The sequence below is a fragment of the Aedes albopictus genome, chromosome 2 (assembly GCF_035046485.1).
Source record: "Aedes albopictus strain Foshan chromosome 2, AalbF5, whole genome shotgun sequence".
Lineage (NCBI taxonomy): Eukaryota > Metazoa > Arthropoda > Insecta > Diptera > Culicidae > Aedes > Aedes albopictus.
The window spans coordinates 372098236-372117363 of record NC_085137.1 but is presented as its reverse complement, the minus strand read 5'-3'; the positions used below and the strand labels follow the sequence as shown (position 1 = coordinate 372117363).

Sequence of the window (19128 nt, the reverse complement as noted above, 5' to 3'; positions counted from 1 at the left end):
TCTCTCGGGATTCGTCAGAAATTCCTCCTGTGATTGTTCCAGTGTTTTTCCCAGATAATTTTTAAAATTTCGTCAGGAATTTCTTTAGAAACTCCTCCTGAGGATTTCTTTGATAATCTTACCTTGGATTTTGGATACTCTTCCTGAGATATCTCCGGGAATTCCTACAGAGATTTTTGCGGCTTCAGGATTACCACTAAGGATTCCTTCAAGATTTTCACTAGGGATTCTTTCAATTGTTCAGATTGCTTCAAAAATTCTTCTTGGGAATATTTCAGAAATGGATTTTAGATTCCTTTCACATTTTTTTTCCAATGAATCTCTTTTGGAATTTCTTGAAGGATTCTTCTATATATCTTTCATGGATTCCTTCATAAATTCCTCCGGCAGTTTCTTAAGGGATTTGATCATAAATTGATCTAGGGTTTTCTTCAGGGAATCTTTTTAGAATTCCTGCAGGTTCTCTTTTATATATTTCTTCAGGTTTTCACCCACAGAAGACCCCTTTGGAACTCTTTCAGGGATTTATCCAGGATATTTTTTCAATAATACCTATGAGGGTATGGATTCCTCTTTATTCTCCTGCATAGGAATGCATTCCGATTTGAATTCATTCAGCGATTCTTCCAGGAACTTCTACAGGGAATCCCAATGAAATTGTTGCGGAAACCATGTCAAGTGAATTCAAGAATTTTCTCAAAAGTTCTTATAGTAAATCCTATTGAGATTAATTCCGAAATTCTTGATGATGGCGAGTTCTTTTTCCAGTTAGTTCAAATGCTTCCCGTAATGGAAATTTGCTTGACTTCCTTGGGCATAATGTACCCTGCCACATGATATCCCTTCCGGGACGGACCACAAAAATGTGAAATCTTCATACAAATGGCTCAACTTTGACTCTCCAGAATATAAAATTTCCCAACAAATCAACAATTATTTTTCCTCATTTGAAAGAACTACTCTTTACAGATAAAACTTTTTCATGTTTTACGGCATTCCTCCACTTTTTGTGTACCTTGTTGTGGTGAATCTCACAGGCAACGAAAACAAAAGTTTGTTTACACCTATAGAAGTATAAGTAATGGCTGAATTATGGAAAAAGTTTACATTATTTAAAACAAAATCTTAAAAGATGAAAAAGTATGCAAACATGTTATCGCTCAACAGCACATTTGTGCTGGTTCGTCACGAAAGGGATATACAAATGCGAAAAGTCATTGCCAGATGAAGCTCTCAGTTGATAATTGTGAAAATGCTTAGGAAACACAGAGCTGAGAAGCATGCTTTGCCCTCCTGACTTATGCAAAAACGTTACGCTAAGAAAAAAAAGGAGTTTGGCGATTACATGACAAAAACTTGTCAACTCTTTCTAAAACTAAGAAACGGATGACAGCATTGAATAACAGTTAATCTCTTCAAATTAAGTACGCCTTCATAGTTTGATATCCATTATGACTCTAGCCAGGATTCCCCAAGCAACACACATGTTTTAATAGAGTTACGACAGCGCAAGTTTTGGTTGTATAGAAGTTTATTTTACGTAATTCTAACATTGTGTTGAAATAACGTGAAATAAACTTCTATACAACCAAAACTTGCGCCGTCGTAACTTTTATATAACATGTGTGTTGCTTGGGTCACTCAAACCCCCTCTGTAAAATATGTTTCATTATGATAATGATGACCTGGAAAGGATTTGGAAAGGAATCCATTAATGCTTGTGTAAAATACAGGTTTTTGGAAAGAATTTATTAGGACTTTTTAGATTGACAAAAAAACAGCCTGAAAAATTCTCAGTTTAGTTTTAGTTTTAAGAATAATATTAAACGGACATCCATGATTTTTTTTAAACACCACTTTTGGCGAAATACGAGAGGACATTTTGTGGAATACTCTCAAAGGAATTCGAGAAAAAATATTATAAAATTTATTAAATGAATTTCTGGACAGATTTCCATGAAAATTACTGTGGGTACTTGCTTACAAGTCTTGATGAAAGGATTTCAGAAACAATTAAATAGGGGAAAGAAATAGGAATTTGTTTCAGCGCTTGGAATCCATGCAGGAATCATGTATAGACAAATGCAGAAAATGTTACAATATTATGACAAGATTCCTGAGATCTCTTTAAAAAGGGGGTCTGTTAACATGGTCATGCATGATTCTAGGGTATATTTAGAAGCTATTTTAAACTTACACATTTGTTTTCAACTGGAGGTTTGAGTGTTCGACTGTTTGGATGCACTAGATGTTGGAATTCTTGGCTATGCAGTCTCCAAACTCCATGGAACGACAACGGGTTTAATTCGTCCCTACGTTTCGGCAATGTTTATTGCCTGAAGATGGCAATAAACATTGCCGAAACGTAGGGACGAATTAAACCCGTTGTCGTTCCAAGGAGTTTGGAGACTGCATAGCCAAGAATTCCAACATTCGTTTTCAACGAATAATAACTGGGCCACATTTACCCCGCACCAAATGCCGTATGTAAAAGACGCTGATAAGACCGGTGGTTCTCTACGGGTACAAGACCTTGATTATGCTCGAAGAGGGCATGCAAGCACTCAAAGTGTTCGACCTTCAGGAACGGTATGTGGCGGCGAAGGATGAACCACGAGCTCGCTGCCTTTTGTGGAAAACCTAGCATCCGGAAGGTGGCAAAAGCAAAGGATATGATGAACAGGGTATGTTGTGATAATGCCGGACAACAACCCTGCAAAAGTTTTATTCGCAAGAGATCCGGATGGTACAAGGAGTACTCGAGGCCAGCGTGAAAGGGGGGCGGATCAGGTGGCAAGAAATCTTGCGAGCATTGGGCGTAACAGAGGTTGGTGATTAACAGTCACGAACCGTGAGTTATGGAGTAATATTGTTGATTCAGTTTTATCTTGACCTGAGTGCAGTGAGTCGTGCGGGGTGTCATTGGGCCAAAGTGGGGTAACATTGGGCCACTATTCCACACGTTTAGAATACAATGGGAATGCATATTGTGTGCAAGACTACTAGACTACATAATTCTAAGATAGTCCGCATCCATCGTCAGATTCTCTGACTTATATTGAATCCGTGGGATCGATGGACCAATGTTACCCTCTAGGCCCAATGTCACCCCGAACAACGGTATTAGCAAACGTCTAAATACACGTAAATAAAAATAAAAAAAAAGGTTTTATCTTAAATTTGATTTGTACACTATGTACATACCCAAATTTGAGAATGAAATCTAAAAGTATATCTGCTAAGAATTTTCTTAATAAATAATTCAACTCGCTGACCAAATCATCATTCGAAAAAAAAACACATTATACATAGTTGAAAATGGGGACTTTTTAGTGGAATAGTTTAGTTTTGTATAATTTTGAATATTTTTTGTTAATGTAGTTTAAATTTTATTACCTTCCAATGTATCAAGTTTCTACTATAATTTTCCTTGACCCGATTCAAAGTGTATACACTAAACGGTTATCGTTAATAATAAAGCTAAATTACAATTACAACAGGTTAAACATCTTGAAACATGGGATTTCATGGTGACTGACTCGAAAGTAGTGCACATGTCACTGAATGGTGACTCGCTACCTGGCCTGCATATTAAAAATTTGACAAGGACCTTGTCACCAATTAATGAAAAACGGTTTCTTTTCCAAAGATTGTTTGACAATTCTCTCGATATCATAACGTGCAAATTAGCGCTAATTTCATAGTGCGATTATTCCCTCGCGTAACCCGTAAACCAGAACTCACAAGGCAGAAAATCTTGAAAACAAACGAACACATCGAAGCGGGAGAAGGAATTTGAATTAAAGCAAAATACTGCACCTTAATTGGATTTGCTCCAGTGATTCCAGTAGACCGTGAGTCTTGTTCCACCAAGTTTGCTCCGATAGGCAAATGGTGCCCCGTTCTTCTGTTTTCTTCCACTCTAATCCGTAGCCACTTTCATCCGCGAACGGTTTCGATTCGATTTCCCGGCACGTTCCAGTCCAGCCAATTCCCCGCCAATAACAATCGGGGCAAGTATGTCAACCGAGCCCCCCTCCCTCGCTCGGTGCGGTGGATTCACACGGCGCTGCTTCCGGACGACGCGCGCTAGGGTTGTTATGGTTTTCCTTTTCAGCTGAGATTTTTTCTTCAAACATCAATAAATGCACACATAATCACTACACAACAATAACAATAATATCACCGACTAGCCACAGAAATGCCTTCACACAAAAGAGCCTTGCACTAGCAGGGGTAGGGGAGCTTGACTGGGTGGTTCACTAACACTAGTCACGTCGTCGTCGCCGTTGCCGCTGGCGTCGCTGCTTCTGGTGTGGTCCTTTGCAGTAAGTGAGAAAGAGCAGATTTTCACTTCTGCCCGCGAAACGGTTAGAAGGGGAGCCGTGAGCAAGGTTCTGTTGATATTTCACTTTCACACATCCAAACAATGGGGCTAGATCGAGTTTTGCGTATTCACGGACACAAACAGATCCTAATATGCAATGTGGAAGACCAGAAGACGAGGCGGACACGCGGAGGTGTGAAAGGACTCGAGAGAGCCCGAGAGCGAATGGAACTCGCCCAACACCTCACGTTGCCTTTGATAACACAGCACTGAACGACCACCACGGTTTGCGAGCAGAGTGGGTGGTTTTTCTACTCTCACTTGCTCACGAAAAAGCTTAAACTCTCGAATTTTTCCCGATTTTTTAAAGTTTATGTTCACAAGCTTCCTTCCTTCCTGATACCAGAGGCAGACTCTGTTGTTCACTCCATCACAGCTGCTGATGGTGGGTTTTCATTACGAGCGGGTGAGAGTGCGGAATGCGAAGGACGAGAGTGTGCTCCTCAACGATGGGAGTGAAACGTTTTTTCACCGCTAACTCGGTTTACGGATGGAAAAGTTTGAACTAATTTCGTTGCTGAAGCCTTCACTGCTCAATTGTTTCATATATCTGGTTGGATTTGACGATTAGGTGGACGATTGCACTGAATGTATTGCACTCACATGGTGATTTAGAGCACTATTTTCTATCTTTCGGGAAAACACGGACGTAACATTAGTGGATGCTATTTGTAACACGGATCACCAGCAAAACCAGACTAACCACGAGAGAGAGCCTTACGGTTTACCAGGCGAGAGCTGCCTTCGGTTTCCACACAGTGACGGTAGCACACGAGAGGGGCTAATTAAACGAAGTTGCAATAAAAGGATAACAATCATCGATAAATACTACTCTTCACACTATTATATCCGTTTCAAAACCAGCTCAATAGATCTTCCCGAAGAAAACCAACCATTTCCATAGAAAAATGCCCATCAGAACCTCTTTCAAACAGACAACAGCTAATCACGTCAACACAACACTGCACAATCCCACTTCCTGTTACGTCAATGCCAAGAGAGAGAGATATGGGTCTGGTGTAGGGTAGGTACAACAGATGCGCAAAAATATCGCACCTTCTACGGAGACTGCCGTAGGAATTGCGCACCACCATCACCATCACACCGTATTGCACTGCACTGCCCGAGCGCCAGTCGTCCGATATGCTCTCGTTTAGGGGGTTCCAATCGATGCGGGTGACGGAACACGATGCAAATACAAAAGTTTTCTAACTCTTGCACCTATACTTGTAATTTTATATATTATGCATATATGTATATGTATATGCATATATATTCTCAATTCTATATTGCACTAGAACATCAAATGCACAAATCTCAAGATGTAAACTTAACGATGGAATAATTGTTATTAACTTAAAATTTGGAAAATCCTGTTTAGGCATTTATGAAATTCGTGCGTCTTAAATCGTGGATTGATGCAAAAGTCAGCCATTGTGGTGACCATCTTGGGATTCAAACGCGCTTGTACTTAACCCTCCTAAGATGATAGGATTTCCGCCTCGAGATAGGGTAGTGAACGTTCCGCTCGACTGTCTGGGTCATAGACCCCAACATCCTAGACAGGACAAGTTTTTTTATGTTTCGCCGATCATCTGCCCAAAATTCACAATTGATGAAACTAAATCTGGTCTTGCATCTCTTAGCGAAGTGTGTTCTTATGTATTGGTATCAATTTTGTAAAATGTGTCAGAATACTAAACGCTTCTGTGAACGCACAGGAGTATGAATTGCGTTTGAATTCATTGGGTACATTAAAGAAAATCATTAAGTGTTGCAAAAGCAAATATTATTGCACACAGATAATGATTAATAAATGATAACCGACCGAGAATTGAACCTGTCAGTCTGTCACCCTCAGCATGGCCATGCTGAATATCCACGCACGGACTGCTACGGCTATTTGGGCTGAAAGGCCTCTGGGACGAAACAAACGTCAACGTTGCCTGTGGTTATGATCAATAAATATTATCCCATCCCCAAACATGTAACGCTACGGTAGAAATCACTGCTTTAAGTAAATCTCTTTCCAATATGGAAAATACAAAATTGTCTTTTTCTTTCCAGACATGCCTTCAGGTATGTCTCCAGGTATGCCTCCTGAAGGGATCGTTCCAGGAATTTATGCTGTAGATTTCCTGCTGCTTCAGATTGCTTCAGGAATTACAGCTACGGATCTTCTAAAAATTTCTCCAAAATTTTCTCGAGGCATTCTTCCAGGGATTTTATTATAAAATCTTCTTGGGTTCCTCCCAAGAATTGGTTTTGGAAACACTTCAGAAATTCGTGATGATATTACTCCAGAATTTCTTGCTCCAGGAGTTTCTGCTAGTATTCCTCCAAGAATTTCTCCGGGAATCCCTCCAGAAATTGTACCGGGGATTTCGGTAAGAATTCCAGACTACTCTACTTTACTTTTCTACTTCAACCTTCCCTATATGTTTTTTTATCCTGGCATTGCTTCTGTGAAACATCCATTTTTTCTCTTGGGATTTCTTCAGAAACTTCTACTGGTTTTCCTCCAGAAATTCTTGCTTGTAACCCTGTTAGACCTCTCCCAGGAACTGCTTCAGGAACTCATTTAGAGATGCATCAAGAAATTTCTGTGGGAATTTCTAGAAAAATTGCTCCCAAACTTTCTTCGTGGTTTTGTCCAGTAATTTATGCAGGCATTTTTCTAAGCATATTTTCAGGAATTCCTGCTAATTCATCTGCGGATTACCGCTTCAATTCTTTCAAGAATTTCTGCTGGTGTTCCTCCTGGGCTTCCTCCAGAACTATTTTTTTTGCTTGTATAACATTCCTTAAATTTTTTTCGTGCATTCCTTTTGTAATTGTTTCAGAAATATTTCTAAAGATTTCTTGAGGCACTTTTTCTTGGACATCTCCAGGAATTCTTGCTGATTATTCTGCAGGAGCTTTCTCAGGAATTTCTCCCAAAATTCATATCGAGATGTATTCAATAATTACCATTGAGAAGTCCCAAAAAAATGACCACGTGGTTTATGGACAGCCCCAAATATTCTGCAACATAAGGGAAACCACGACATTTCCGGCCGACTGGATGCAAGGCGTCTAAGTAAAGGTCCCAAAAAGGGTGACCTGACTGTATGCGATAATTGGTGGGGCATCATGTTTCTATGTATTGTTCTCAAAGTCCTTTGCAAAGTGATCCTTAACCGGATACAGAAGAAGATTGACGCAACTCTCCGACGGCAGCAAGCAGGATTCCGTGCCGGACGATCCTGTGTGGACCATATTGTCACGCTCAGTATCATTCTGGAGCAAATCAATGAATTCCAAGAGTCTCTCTACCTGGTGTTCATTGATTTGATTACGAAAACGTTTTCGATCGACACAATCACGGAAACATGTGGGAAGCCCTCAGGCTCAAGGGTCTCCCTGAGAAAATCATCGGCCTCATTGAAACATCCGGGTAGTTGCTGGAGTGAGGCAAGGATGTATTCTATCACCGCTACTGTTCCTCAACGTAATCGACGAGGTCCTGGTAAGTGCGATTGACTGTGAACCAAATCGTGGATTGCTGTGGCAGCCCATTACCATGGAGCACCTGAATGACTTCGAATTGGCTGATGACGTTGCTATCCTAGCTCAACGGCGCTCTGATATGCAGAGTAAGCTCGATGATCTTGCCAATCGCTCCTCAGCGGCAGATCTTATCATCAACGTCAACAAGACCAAATCGTTGGATGTAAACACGGACTTCCAGCTTTACGGTAGCTAGGCAATCAGTGGAGAATGTTGAAAGCTTACAATATCTTGGTAGCCAAATGGCGGCCAATGGCGGCACCAAGATCGGCATAGGTGCACGGATCAAGAAGGCGAGGACTGTTTTTGCTAGTTTAAGTAATGTATTGAAAAACAACCAGATCAGTCGACGCACCAAAATCCGAATTTTTAACTCATACACAGATGTTCCTGCTATACGCCAGTGAAACCTGGTGTGTATCACTGGAAAACATGCAACGGCTGCAGGTATTCATCAATAGATGCCTGCGGTATATAATTCGTGCTTGGTGGCCTCACAATTGGATCTCCAACGCAGGGGCGGAAACGAAATGCAAGCAAGCGTTAGATTGGAAACCAGCAGGACATCGCAGCAGAGGCAGACCCAGAGGCTCATGGCGGCGTAGCCTCAATAACGAAATCAAGGAAGTCGACAGAAATTTGACCTGTCCACAGGTCAAGGCGAAGGCTGGCAATCGCCCAGGATGGAACCCTTACAATTCGGCCCTCTGCACCGCCATGGGTGCCCAGGACTGAAAGTAAGTAAGAAGTCATGTTTAAAACGATTTCTTTCAATCAGAGCACCAATCAAATGAGAAGCGAATTCTTGCAAATTGAAGAATTGTCAATCAAATGTCTAGCTGGATACGAAACGCAAAATTAACGAATACCGGGTCAATTTTTACCGAGCTGTTGGACTGTTGGATCAACATCGAACATCTATTGGGTCTAGGTTGAGTCTAGTGGCCAAAATAAAAACAGGCCAATGTTGGGTTTATGCCGGGTTTGACGTCCTCAACAATGGTAAAAGCTTAGAACCTACAACACCACCAATTTATGCTTCCTAGCTAGGGCTCAATTGAATGTTATGTGCCTTGCCTTGACTGATACTAGAGCGGACGGCGGACGTCAATTGAATGATCAGAGGCCATTCAATTGATATTCCGATGGTAAATGGAAAACTTTATGGTTACCTGACTCAATTGCAGCTTGAAATGTCGGTTGATACTTATACTTTGCAGCACTGCTTTCACCCGCGATGGATTCATACCGTCGCGTCGCATAAGGTGCAAAATCAACAATAAATGCGTGTGAAAATATACCTATCTAGAAGAAATTGACATTGGCTGTTAAAAAATAAAACTAAAATGATTAATTAGTAAAAATGGTCTTTGTTTTGTATAAATCTCAGGAAAAGTGTGGTTTTCAGCATTAAGAATGCAACAATTACAATTGAAAATTTATTATATGCTTCCATGTCCTAAAATTCAGGAACCACTGTTGTTCAGCAATACTATGCTGAGGGTGACAGTTTAGTTTCACGGTTGGTCCAGGAACCTTTCGTGATATTAATATTCTTGACCTGAGAATTAGGCTTCCTGTTCAGAATCCTGTTGGGACGCCACGGCAAAAACTAGAAGAACTCAACTGTCGGATTTTGTGTTTACTATTGAGATAAGGGCTCTACCATTCGAAGTGACTTAGAATTCAGATAAAATCAAGTTAGCGTCGCCTTTAAGAAACAATGTACTATAGATAATTGGTTGAATAAGTCGTCATTCATGTAATCATCATCATGGACAAGCTCGGAGCAGTTTTCTCGTTCAAAGCTGAAATATTTGCAGCATTGGCAATTTAGGATAACCAATATAATGTTTATACCTATATGTTTTGGACTCCATTGACCGTATTATCAAGATTTTCGCAGGCTTAATGAAGCAGCAATCATTTTCTAACACAAAAATATCTGGAATGACTTGCATGTCTTGAAATTAACTTAATCAATCTCACCACTCACTCGGGAGGAAGTGAGGAAGCGATTTTCTGAGGAAAATACATACAGCTCAATGAAATTTGCCACTACATACAGCCACTCCCATACAAATAGAGACTCGCAAGACTCAAAACACACTCCTCTACCCGAATTTATCATCGTTTGATTTTTCGTTTCCCTCTTTTTTTTTTTTTTAGTAATCTTTATTAGTATCTCAATAAATTTTACATTCTTCAACTTAATCTAGGTGTTCTATGTATTATAACACACTATCATCCTAATTTGGTGAAATAAATTTAAGCTATTATCAATACTAATTAATAACATATTACATTTCATTTGCTGTAGCAGTTAAGATTTTTTGCAGGCTTTATTTTTCACCTGCGTGTCAGAAATACATTTTTTTTTTCATTCTTATCCTAACCCTAACCTAACTTAAACTAATTATACAAAGAGCTAATCGTAGCAATAGAAGACTGCAACGATTTTTGACGAAAGTTGGCAATGATTTTAGTTGACATCTGTTCCAATGTTTCAATATTAGAAATTTGATGCAACTCATTAGTGCTACACCAGGGAGGCAACTTCAGAATCATTTTCAAAATTTTATTTTGAATCCTCTGAAGTTGCTTCTTTCTGGTATTGCAACAGCTCGACCATATTGGGACAGCGTACAACATAGCCGGTCTGAAAATTTGTTTATAAATCAAAAATTTGTTTTTGCGACAAAGTTTTGATTTTCTATTAAAAAGTGGGTATAAACACTTAATGTATTTATTGCACTTAGTTTGAATACTTTCTATGTGGTTTTTAAAAGTTAAGTTTTTATCTAGTAAGAGCCCTAGATACTTAACTTCGTCCGACCAATTTATTGGAGTTCCCCTCATAGTGAAAACATGTCTATTTGAGGGTTTCAAATAAAGAGCTCTTGGCTTATGTGGGAATATGATAAGTTGAGTTTTGGAAGCATTTGGAGAAATCTTCCATTTTTGCAAATAAGAAGAAAAAATATTTAAACTTTTTTGCAATCTACTACAAATGACACGCAAACTTCGCCCCTTGGCTGAGATTCCTGTGTCATCTGCAAATAACGAATTTTGACATCCCTGTGGCAAATCAGGTAAGTCGGAGGTAAAAATATTGTATAAGATTGGTCCCATTTTCGTTTCCCTCTTATGCCGGGTTTACATGGTGCAAGTGACTTGATTTAAGTCAATAGAAAGCATCCACTTGAATGCAAATTGAACGTGTAAGGGTTCATTCAAATATTACGTAACGCTAAGGGGGGAGGGAGGGGGTCTAGCGCTGCGTTACGCTTCATACAAAATTTTAAAATTTTCCATACAAAACTTGTTACGTGGGGGAGGGTGGGGGTCCAAAATAGTCAAATTTCGCGTTACGTCGTAATATTTGAACGAGCCCTAAACACCACCAACTCACTTGACTTGAACGAAAGTTGAACATATTGAAGTTTTTTTTTCAAGTCATCTGTCAAGCGAGATGAATTTAATTCAGCACTAGTTGAACAATGCCCTAAACACTTGCTTCAACTGAGATGCATTTAAAAGCATGCATGCAAGTAGACATTCAAGTCATTTGCTCAGTCATTCCATTGGATTGACCATATACATGTTTGAGAAGTTTACAAGTCACATGCTCGTTTTTTTATTATCTCGGAGTTCTTTTGCTCCCTCACGACGAGGCAGAAGCAGCACACCGCTCTAGTGTATTAAGCCTGGTGTTCTATGAGCCCTTTCACAGCTATTTACTAAGAGCTTCTTCTGCCAATGATAATTTTGCATGTGTATATCCGTGTGGCAGGTAGGTACGAATATAATCTAAGCTCAAAGTAGTCAATGAACTTTCCTTTATGAAAAGTTTCTGGACCGACCGGGAATCGAACCCGTCACCCTCAGCATGGTCATGCTGAATACAAACGCCTTTACATCTTCGGCTGTATGGGCTCTCAGGGACATTGGTTTGGTGTATCAAATACATCTGAATCTGAATCACCCGAACTCCTGCCGCTACTACAAAAGTTAATAAATTCCACCGATCGCAAGCTTCACTGTAGCTGGAACCACTTACGTTATCAACGTGAAAACCCCTGGTTCAATTGATCCCGACAGACTTACACAACCACACGAGATCCCAACTCAAAGACCAGACTCATACAAAAGCTACGGCGGTGGGTCGACGAGACGACGACGATGGATGGGGTTAGAGGTGCGGTAGCAGTTCAGGATACTTTCGCAGCGCCGTCGACCGAACTGACAACCCATGAGAGAATGTTGTGTAGAACCCACCATGGCCAGACGCATTGAAAAACACCCCGCTCGTGCTCAACAACCAGCCGCAGTCAGCCAGCCAACCACCCCCTTCCGTAGTCGACGTCGTCGTCGTCGTCATCGACGTCGTCGGGTGGCGTGGTAATTCAGTCGGAGGCCTGCCTCGAATGCCGTGAAGCCAAAGCATGGGTAAAAATAACGAAATGAAGAGGGTGTCTGGATATGTTGTGCACTCTGTTTACCCTCCATCCCATCCGCACCCGCATTTCCTACCATTACCACCACCACCACCACCACCACCACCACGCTTGCCAAGGATGGTGACGAGACGGACGACTTGACGACGCGACGGTGGGTAGATGTTCTCTTCCATAACACCTTTGGTCGATGAGCTGAGCTCCGGTCTCCGGCGGTCGGTGCTGCTCCCGGAGCGCAAGGAAGCTTGCAGGTGAAAGAATGGGCGAAAGAAGTCTACGGTAGTTTATGCTGCGGCGTTGTGTGTGGGTTTGGATATTTTATGAGAAGGAATGGAGTAACGCTGCAGACTGAAGGAATTTGCTTTCTATCGGTTCAACGTTGGCTGGCGCTAATGTGGCTTGATTGAAACGGTTTTTGACCTCCGTCAAAATCGAATCGAGAACTGACCTATCTTTATAAATTATAAATAATATTGTGAGTATGTAATCCACTGATAAAACAGTAGCATTCGTTGTTAAAAAATAGACAATTCACACCGTCTTCAGCCAAAGGCTGCACAGACTGAACGAACACATTGCACTAGACAACGGACAACACACAGAACACCCAGTGGCCCAGTGATGAATTTTTCGTTGGACGAAAAGTTTCCACCGACTGGAGCGGGAATCGAACCCACACTGCGAGGCTTACGATACGCCTAGACGACTGCCGCCGCTAACCGCACGGCCACGAAGCCCACAAAGATTTAAAAGATTTATCTGATAAACAATGTGCTAGATATTTGGTTTTCTAGTAAAATCTCAGACAAGCAGTTCTTAAGAATCTGTTCAAGGGACCCCAAGAGCTCTAATGAGTAAAGGGCATCGAAACTACAGGCGTAACTAGCGATCGCTCACTACGTTAGGAATAAGCTCTATAAATGCATCGGTTCATAAATATCGCTTTCATAAAATCGACAAATCAGCTCAAGTTTACTTCTCTCATTATGTTAGACATAATTTTAAATCACTTCGATTTTTGTCATGGTTGATTATGTCAACTTTAGGAATTGTGTCAACATAAAAAATGAGATTTTCTTGGTGTGTAGTCTATTCTAGTCTATTATAGCCTACTCTAGTATATTCTAGTCTATTCTAGTTTATTATATTCTTGTCTATTCTAGTCTATTCTATTCCGTTCTATTCTTGTTTATTCTAGTCCATTCTAGTCTGTTCTAGACTATGCTAGTCTATTATAGTCTATTCTGGTCTGTTCTGGTCTGTTCTAGTCTATTCTAGTCTATTTTAGTCTATTCTAGTCTATTCTAGTCTATTCTCGTCTATTCTAGTCTATTCTAGTCTATTCTAGTCTATTCTAGTCTATTCTAGTCTATTCTAGTCTATTCTAGTCTATTCTAGTCTATTCTAGTCTATTCTAGTCTATTCTAGTCTATTCTAGTCTATTCTAGTCTATTCTAGTCTATTCTAGTCTATTCTAGTCTATTCTAGTCTATTCTTGTGTATTCTTGTCTATTCTAATCTATTCTAGTCTATTCTAGCCTATTCTAGTCTATTCTAGTCTATTCTAGTCTATTCTAGTCTATTCTAGTCTATTCTAGTCTATTCTAGTCTATTCTAGTCTATTCTAGTCTATTCTAGTCTATTCTAGTCTATTCTAGTCTATTCTAGTCTATTCTAGTCTATTCTAGTCTATTCTAGTCTATTCTAGTCTATTCTAGTCTATTCTAGTCTATTCTAGTCTATTCTAGTCTATTCTAGTCTATTCTAGTCTATTCTAGTCTATTCTAGTCTATTCTAGTCTATTCTAGTCTATTCTAGTCTATTCTAGTCTATTCTAGTCTATTCTAGTCTATTCTAGTCTATTCTAGTCTATTCTAGTCTATTCTAGTCTATTCTAGTCTATTCTAGTCTATTCTAGTCTATTCTAGTCCATTCTAGTCTATTCTAGTCCATTCTAGTCTATTCTAGTCCATTCTAGTCTATTCTAGTCTATTCTAGTCTATTCTAGTCTATTCTAGTCTATTCTAGTCTATTCTAGTCTATTCTAGTCTATTCTAGTCTATTCTAGTCTATTCTAGTCTATTCTAGTCTATTCTAGTCTATTCTAGTCTATTCTAGTCTATTCTAGTCTATTCTAGTCTATTCTAGTCTATTCTAGTCTATTCTAGTCTATTCTAGTCTATTCTAGTCTATTCTAGTCTATTCTAGTCTATTCTAGTCTATTCTAGTCTATTCTAGTCTATTCTAGTCTATTCTAGTCTATTCTAGTCTATTCTAGTCTATTCTAGTCTATTCTAGTCTATTCTAGTCTATTCTAGTCTATTCTAGTCTATTCTAGTCTATTCTAGTCTATTCTAGTCTATTCTAGTCTATTCTAGTCTATTCTAGTCTATTCTAGTCTATTCTAGTCTATTCTAGTCTATTCTAGTCTATTCTAGTCTATTCTAGTCTATTCTAGTCTATTCTAGTCTATTCTAGTCTATTCTAGTCTATTCTAGTCTATTCTAGTCTATTCTAGTCTATTCTAGTCTATTCTAGTCTATTCTATTCTATTCTAGTCTATTCTAGTCTATTCTAGTCTATTCTAGTCTATTCTAGTCTATTCTAGTCTATTCTAGTCTATTCTAGTCTATTCTAGTCTATTCTAGTCTATTCTAGTCTATTCTAGTCTATTCTAGTCTATTCTAGTCTATTCAAGTCTATTCTAGTATATTCTAGTCTATTCTTGTCTATTCTAGTCTATTCTACTCTCTATTCTAGTCTATTGTTGTCTATTCTAGTCTATTCTAGTGTATTCTAGTCAATTCAATTATATTTCAATCATATATGCAAGTATATAAGCGATGATGTTAAACACATATTAATTCGGCCATGTCCATTGTGCAGAGTAAATGGGTTGGAAAATAATTCCAAAATTAACGACAATCAGATTATTCACTTATGAATAAGTTGATTATCGTAAGTTTATGAATTTGATGTTAGAAGGAACGGGAACAGCCGTACTGTACCAACCGTTTCGTTTTCAAGGGGATAGAGGATTATAGATAGATTCGTTGGGAGTGGCGTTGCTAAGAAGATTAATAAACACTCCATTGGGTCCGGCCTCTGAAGGCTAGGCTTAAGCGCTTTTAAGGACAAACTTCTTGAAATCCCGCTTCAGCAGTACATCAGAACTTCAGACGCACAAATCTTAAAAAGCAAGCCTCAAACAACAGTGTATTTTATTATTCTGTTCTTGCTCACTTGTAAAAAGCTTGAAATAAAAAGCTCAGGTGCGCTGGTTTTGTTTACGAAGAGATTTGTGCTTTCGAAATCGTGAGTAGGTGCCAAGTCAGCCATTGTGGCGGCCATTTTGGGATTCTAACAAGTCTGTCCTTACATACTCGCTCTCTGAAATGAAACAAAAGTAAAAATTGCCCAACAAAAATGTTTTAATGTAAGCAAAGCACATCTTCATCAAATCAATAGAATATTGGAAAAAATGGAAAACGAATTTTCGAAAAAAGGCTTGGAAGTTCAACGAATTAAGCAAAAGTCTGTATTTTTTTCCTTCTAAACCATAGGGGGATAATCTGCTCAACAGACACCCTAACAGAAGGTTAGGATAGTGTAGGTCTGAGGCCGTCTTCTACAACAAAAGTAAAAGCCGGGACTACTCTCTCCTCGTACCCACTAAACACATTCCTATGGTCGCCAAACCCTACGTCTCTCCGGAACCACCAAGAAGGTATTGCTTCAGAGAGGGGCTAGTGCACATCGCACCCTCAAGGATTGCTGCGTAGCCTAGCAGCAACGAACATCGATGACTCGCTCTGGAGAGTCCATCACGGTAACATGCTGGCGCTTAGCCAGTTTCCCAAGTGGTCCTCGCCACTCCCTTTGTCCTCGGAAGGCGGGCAGGGTCAATCCCGACATCAAGAATTGATGCCCACGTGCAACCAGATCTGACCTGCTGAAGGCAAGGGTATCACTACCCTTCAGGCCCTATCAGCTGTACCAGAAGGTTGCTGACAGCAGCGTCTCCACCTGCCCCGACCCTTGCCGGGGACCCCTTTCCAACCGCGGGCTTGAATCCAACCCAGTAGACCGACGTCACGACAGCACCGCTACCGGGACTTCCTCTCCGCGGCCACTTAATCGCTGTAAGGGTCGATCTCGACCGCAGGGCACCGGTATGACCTACGAAGTCGACTCCGAACCCCTGGACCACCTCTTGTACTGCATCTGGACTAGCCATTCTCCGAGTCCACGCGCCACCTCCTCTGTAGCTCCCAGACGATATGGGTGATAGCCGTTGAAACGGCATTCCAGCTAACCTCATCCTTACACATCCTCTGCACCAAGTTGTCCGGAGTTGTGTCCTCCCCGCATGTGGCAAGCATGCGGTCACGCATTGTGCGAAAACGCGGGCACACGAACAAAACGTGTTCCGCCGTTTCCTCTAAACCATTGCACACTGGGCATTCGGGAGAATCCGCATGCCCGAAACGGTGTAGATACTGTCGGAAGCAACCATGACCTGTAAGGACCTGTGTCAGGTGGAATGTAACTTCCCATGGCGCATATTAATCCAACTATCTACCCTCGGTATCAAGCTATGGGTCCATCTTCCTTTGGTGGAACTGCCCACGCGCGCTGCCATTTGACCATAGAGGCCATCGTGGCAGTCCTGCGTATGCCTCTTGTGCCGCGCATTTCGAAGCACTCCATGTCCTCACTGATAAGAATGCTGATAGGCACCATACCAGTAATGACGCAGAGAGCGTCGTGTGACACGGTACGGTATGCGCTCGCAACCCTCAGGCACATAAGCCTGTAAGTACTTTCCAGCTTCCGTCGGTAGCATTTAGTGCTTAGCGGAGTGCCCCACGCCAGGCCGCCATACCTAAGTATGGACGTAGCAACACTAGCCAGAAGGTTGCGCTTACTGGCGTACACCGCAAAGCTATTGGACATCATCCGGGACAGTGTCGCAATAGCTATGGAGGTCTTTTTTCAGGCATAATCGACGTGACTACCAAAGGTAAGCTTATCGTCGATCATCACGCCCAAGTGTTTGACGGAGCGTTTTGACAGGATAGTACACTCTCCTACACTCATCTCCGTCTGCTGCTCCGACTTCAGGTTGTTAACAACCGTCACCTCTGTCTTGGGGTGAGCCAGCTCCAGTTTCCTGGACCGCATCCACGCCGCACAACCTTGATCGAGTGGTTGGTAGTCAACTTTACCTCCTCGATCGTTTCACCGTATACCTCGAGCGTCATGTCGTCGGCAAATCCGACAATCACCACTCCCACTGGATACTCTAACCTCAACACCTCGTCGTACATGACATTCCATAACACCGGACCCAGGATGGAACCTTGCGGGACTCCTGAGGTTATGTGAAAGCACTTCCGACCCACCTCCGTGTCGTAGACTAGTACACGATTCTGAAAGTAGCTTCCGAGAATCTTGTACAGGTACTCCGGTATCCCCAGACGCTAAGTCTGTATGTGTGTGTATGTATGTATATATGTATGTCTGTGTACAACAAAGATCACTCACTTTTAAGGCACTTCCTATTGGCCAATTTTACGGATTTTAGCACAAATCGAACGAAGTTTTGTGAACCATTGCGCATTGTTTGCTATTGAAAATGGTCGGATCGGTTGCGGCATTCCGGAGTTATGGCCATGATCTGGATCAGCCCCGGTGGAACTGTCAATATACATACAAAACTGAACCAATCCCCATCATGCGACACATCAAATCGCGCCGATTTTTGTACCCTTTAGCATGATCGATGAATTTTGTGTGGAAATCAACACTGAAGACCAAAAATCCCACGACGTCAACGGCAGACAATTAAACGTTCTATAATAAATACAAAATTCCCCATAAATAATTCGAAAAGTCCCAGTGAAGAAACAGGGGTACAAGCAGTAATAAATAACAAAAGTTCCATAAACAAATAAAAAAATGCATAAATAAATCAAAAGTTTCCATAAATAATTGATTTTTGAGCAATTAAAAACGTCAAAAATGCAATGAATAAATCAACTGTTGCAGTAAAAAAAGCCATTTTTCCCACCAAATAACTTCGAATATTTCATAAATAAATCCGAATTTTCCATAATAAATTAGAAAATTCACAATAAAAAAATATCGAAATAGCAATAAAAATTCAAAAAACGCAATAAAAAATGTCGAAATTACCCATGAAAAACAAATGCAGGAAAGTATGAGACAGAGACAGTGAAATGCTGAATCGCACTTATATGACTGAAACGACTGAAAAGCTTCCGTAACTATGATTGCAATTTACCGAGCAATTGCTTGCTGTCCGAACTCGCTATCGCTCGTCGGACCTAAAAAAGGGATAACATCTATGTTTGCATTATACCGGGCAAATTCTTGGATCTGTGGTTTGCCTAGAACCGAACCGATGCAGTTGCGGTGCATCGGATATCGGAAACTTCGGCGGCCTTCTGCCGCCTCAGTTCCTCAATCCTCTATGCGGCTTCGCCGCATGGTCTACATATTTTTTTGGCTCAAAATGCATTTACGTTTATTGCTCGTTTTTTGACATTTATTGATAATTTATTTTCTTGTTTATTGCACTTTTTGAATTATTTATTGCTTTTTCGATATTTTTTTATTGTGAATTTTCTAATTTATTATGGAAAAATCGAATTTATTTATGGAAAATGCGAAGTTTTTTGGTGGGAAAATTGGCTTTTTTTATTGCAACAA

The 19128-nt window shown here is 40.6% G+C and overlaps 1 protein-coding gene across 1 annotated transcript in view; it reads right to left on the bottom strand.

The window, feature by feature from the left end:
- The window catches only part of LOC115253623 (semaphorin-2A), a 453840-nt gene extending 448481 nt beyond the window's left edge, over window positions 1-5359 (bottom strand). The window contains exon 1 of the mRNA XM_062852947.1: window positions 3820-5359. The gene's annotated coding sequence lies outside the window, so the exon portion shown is untranslated. The remainder of the gene's footprint in view (window positions 1-3819) is intronic.
- Window positions 5360-19128: the final 13769 nt, after the last annotated feature.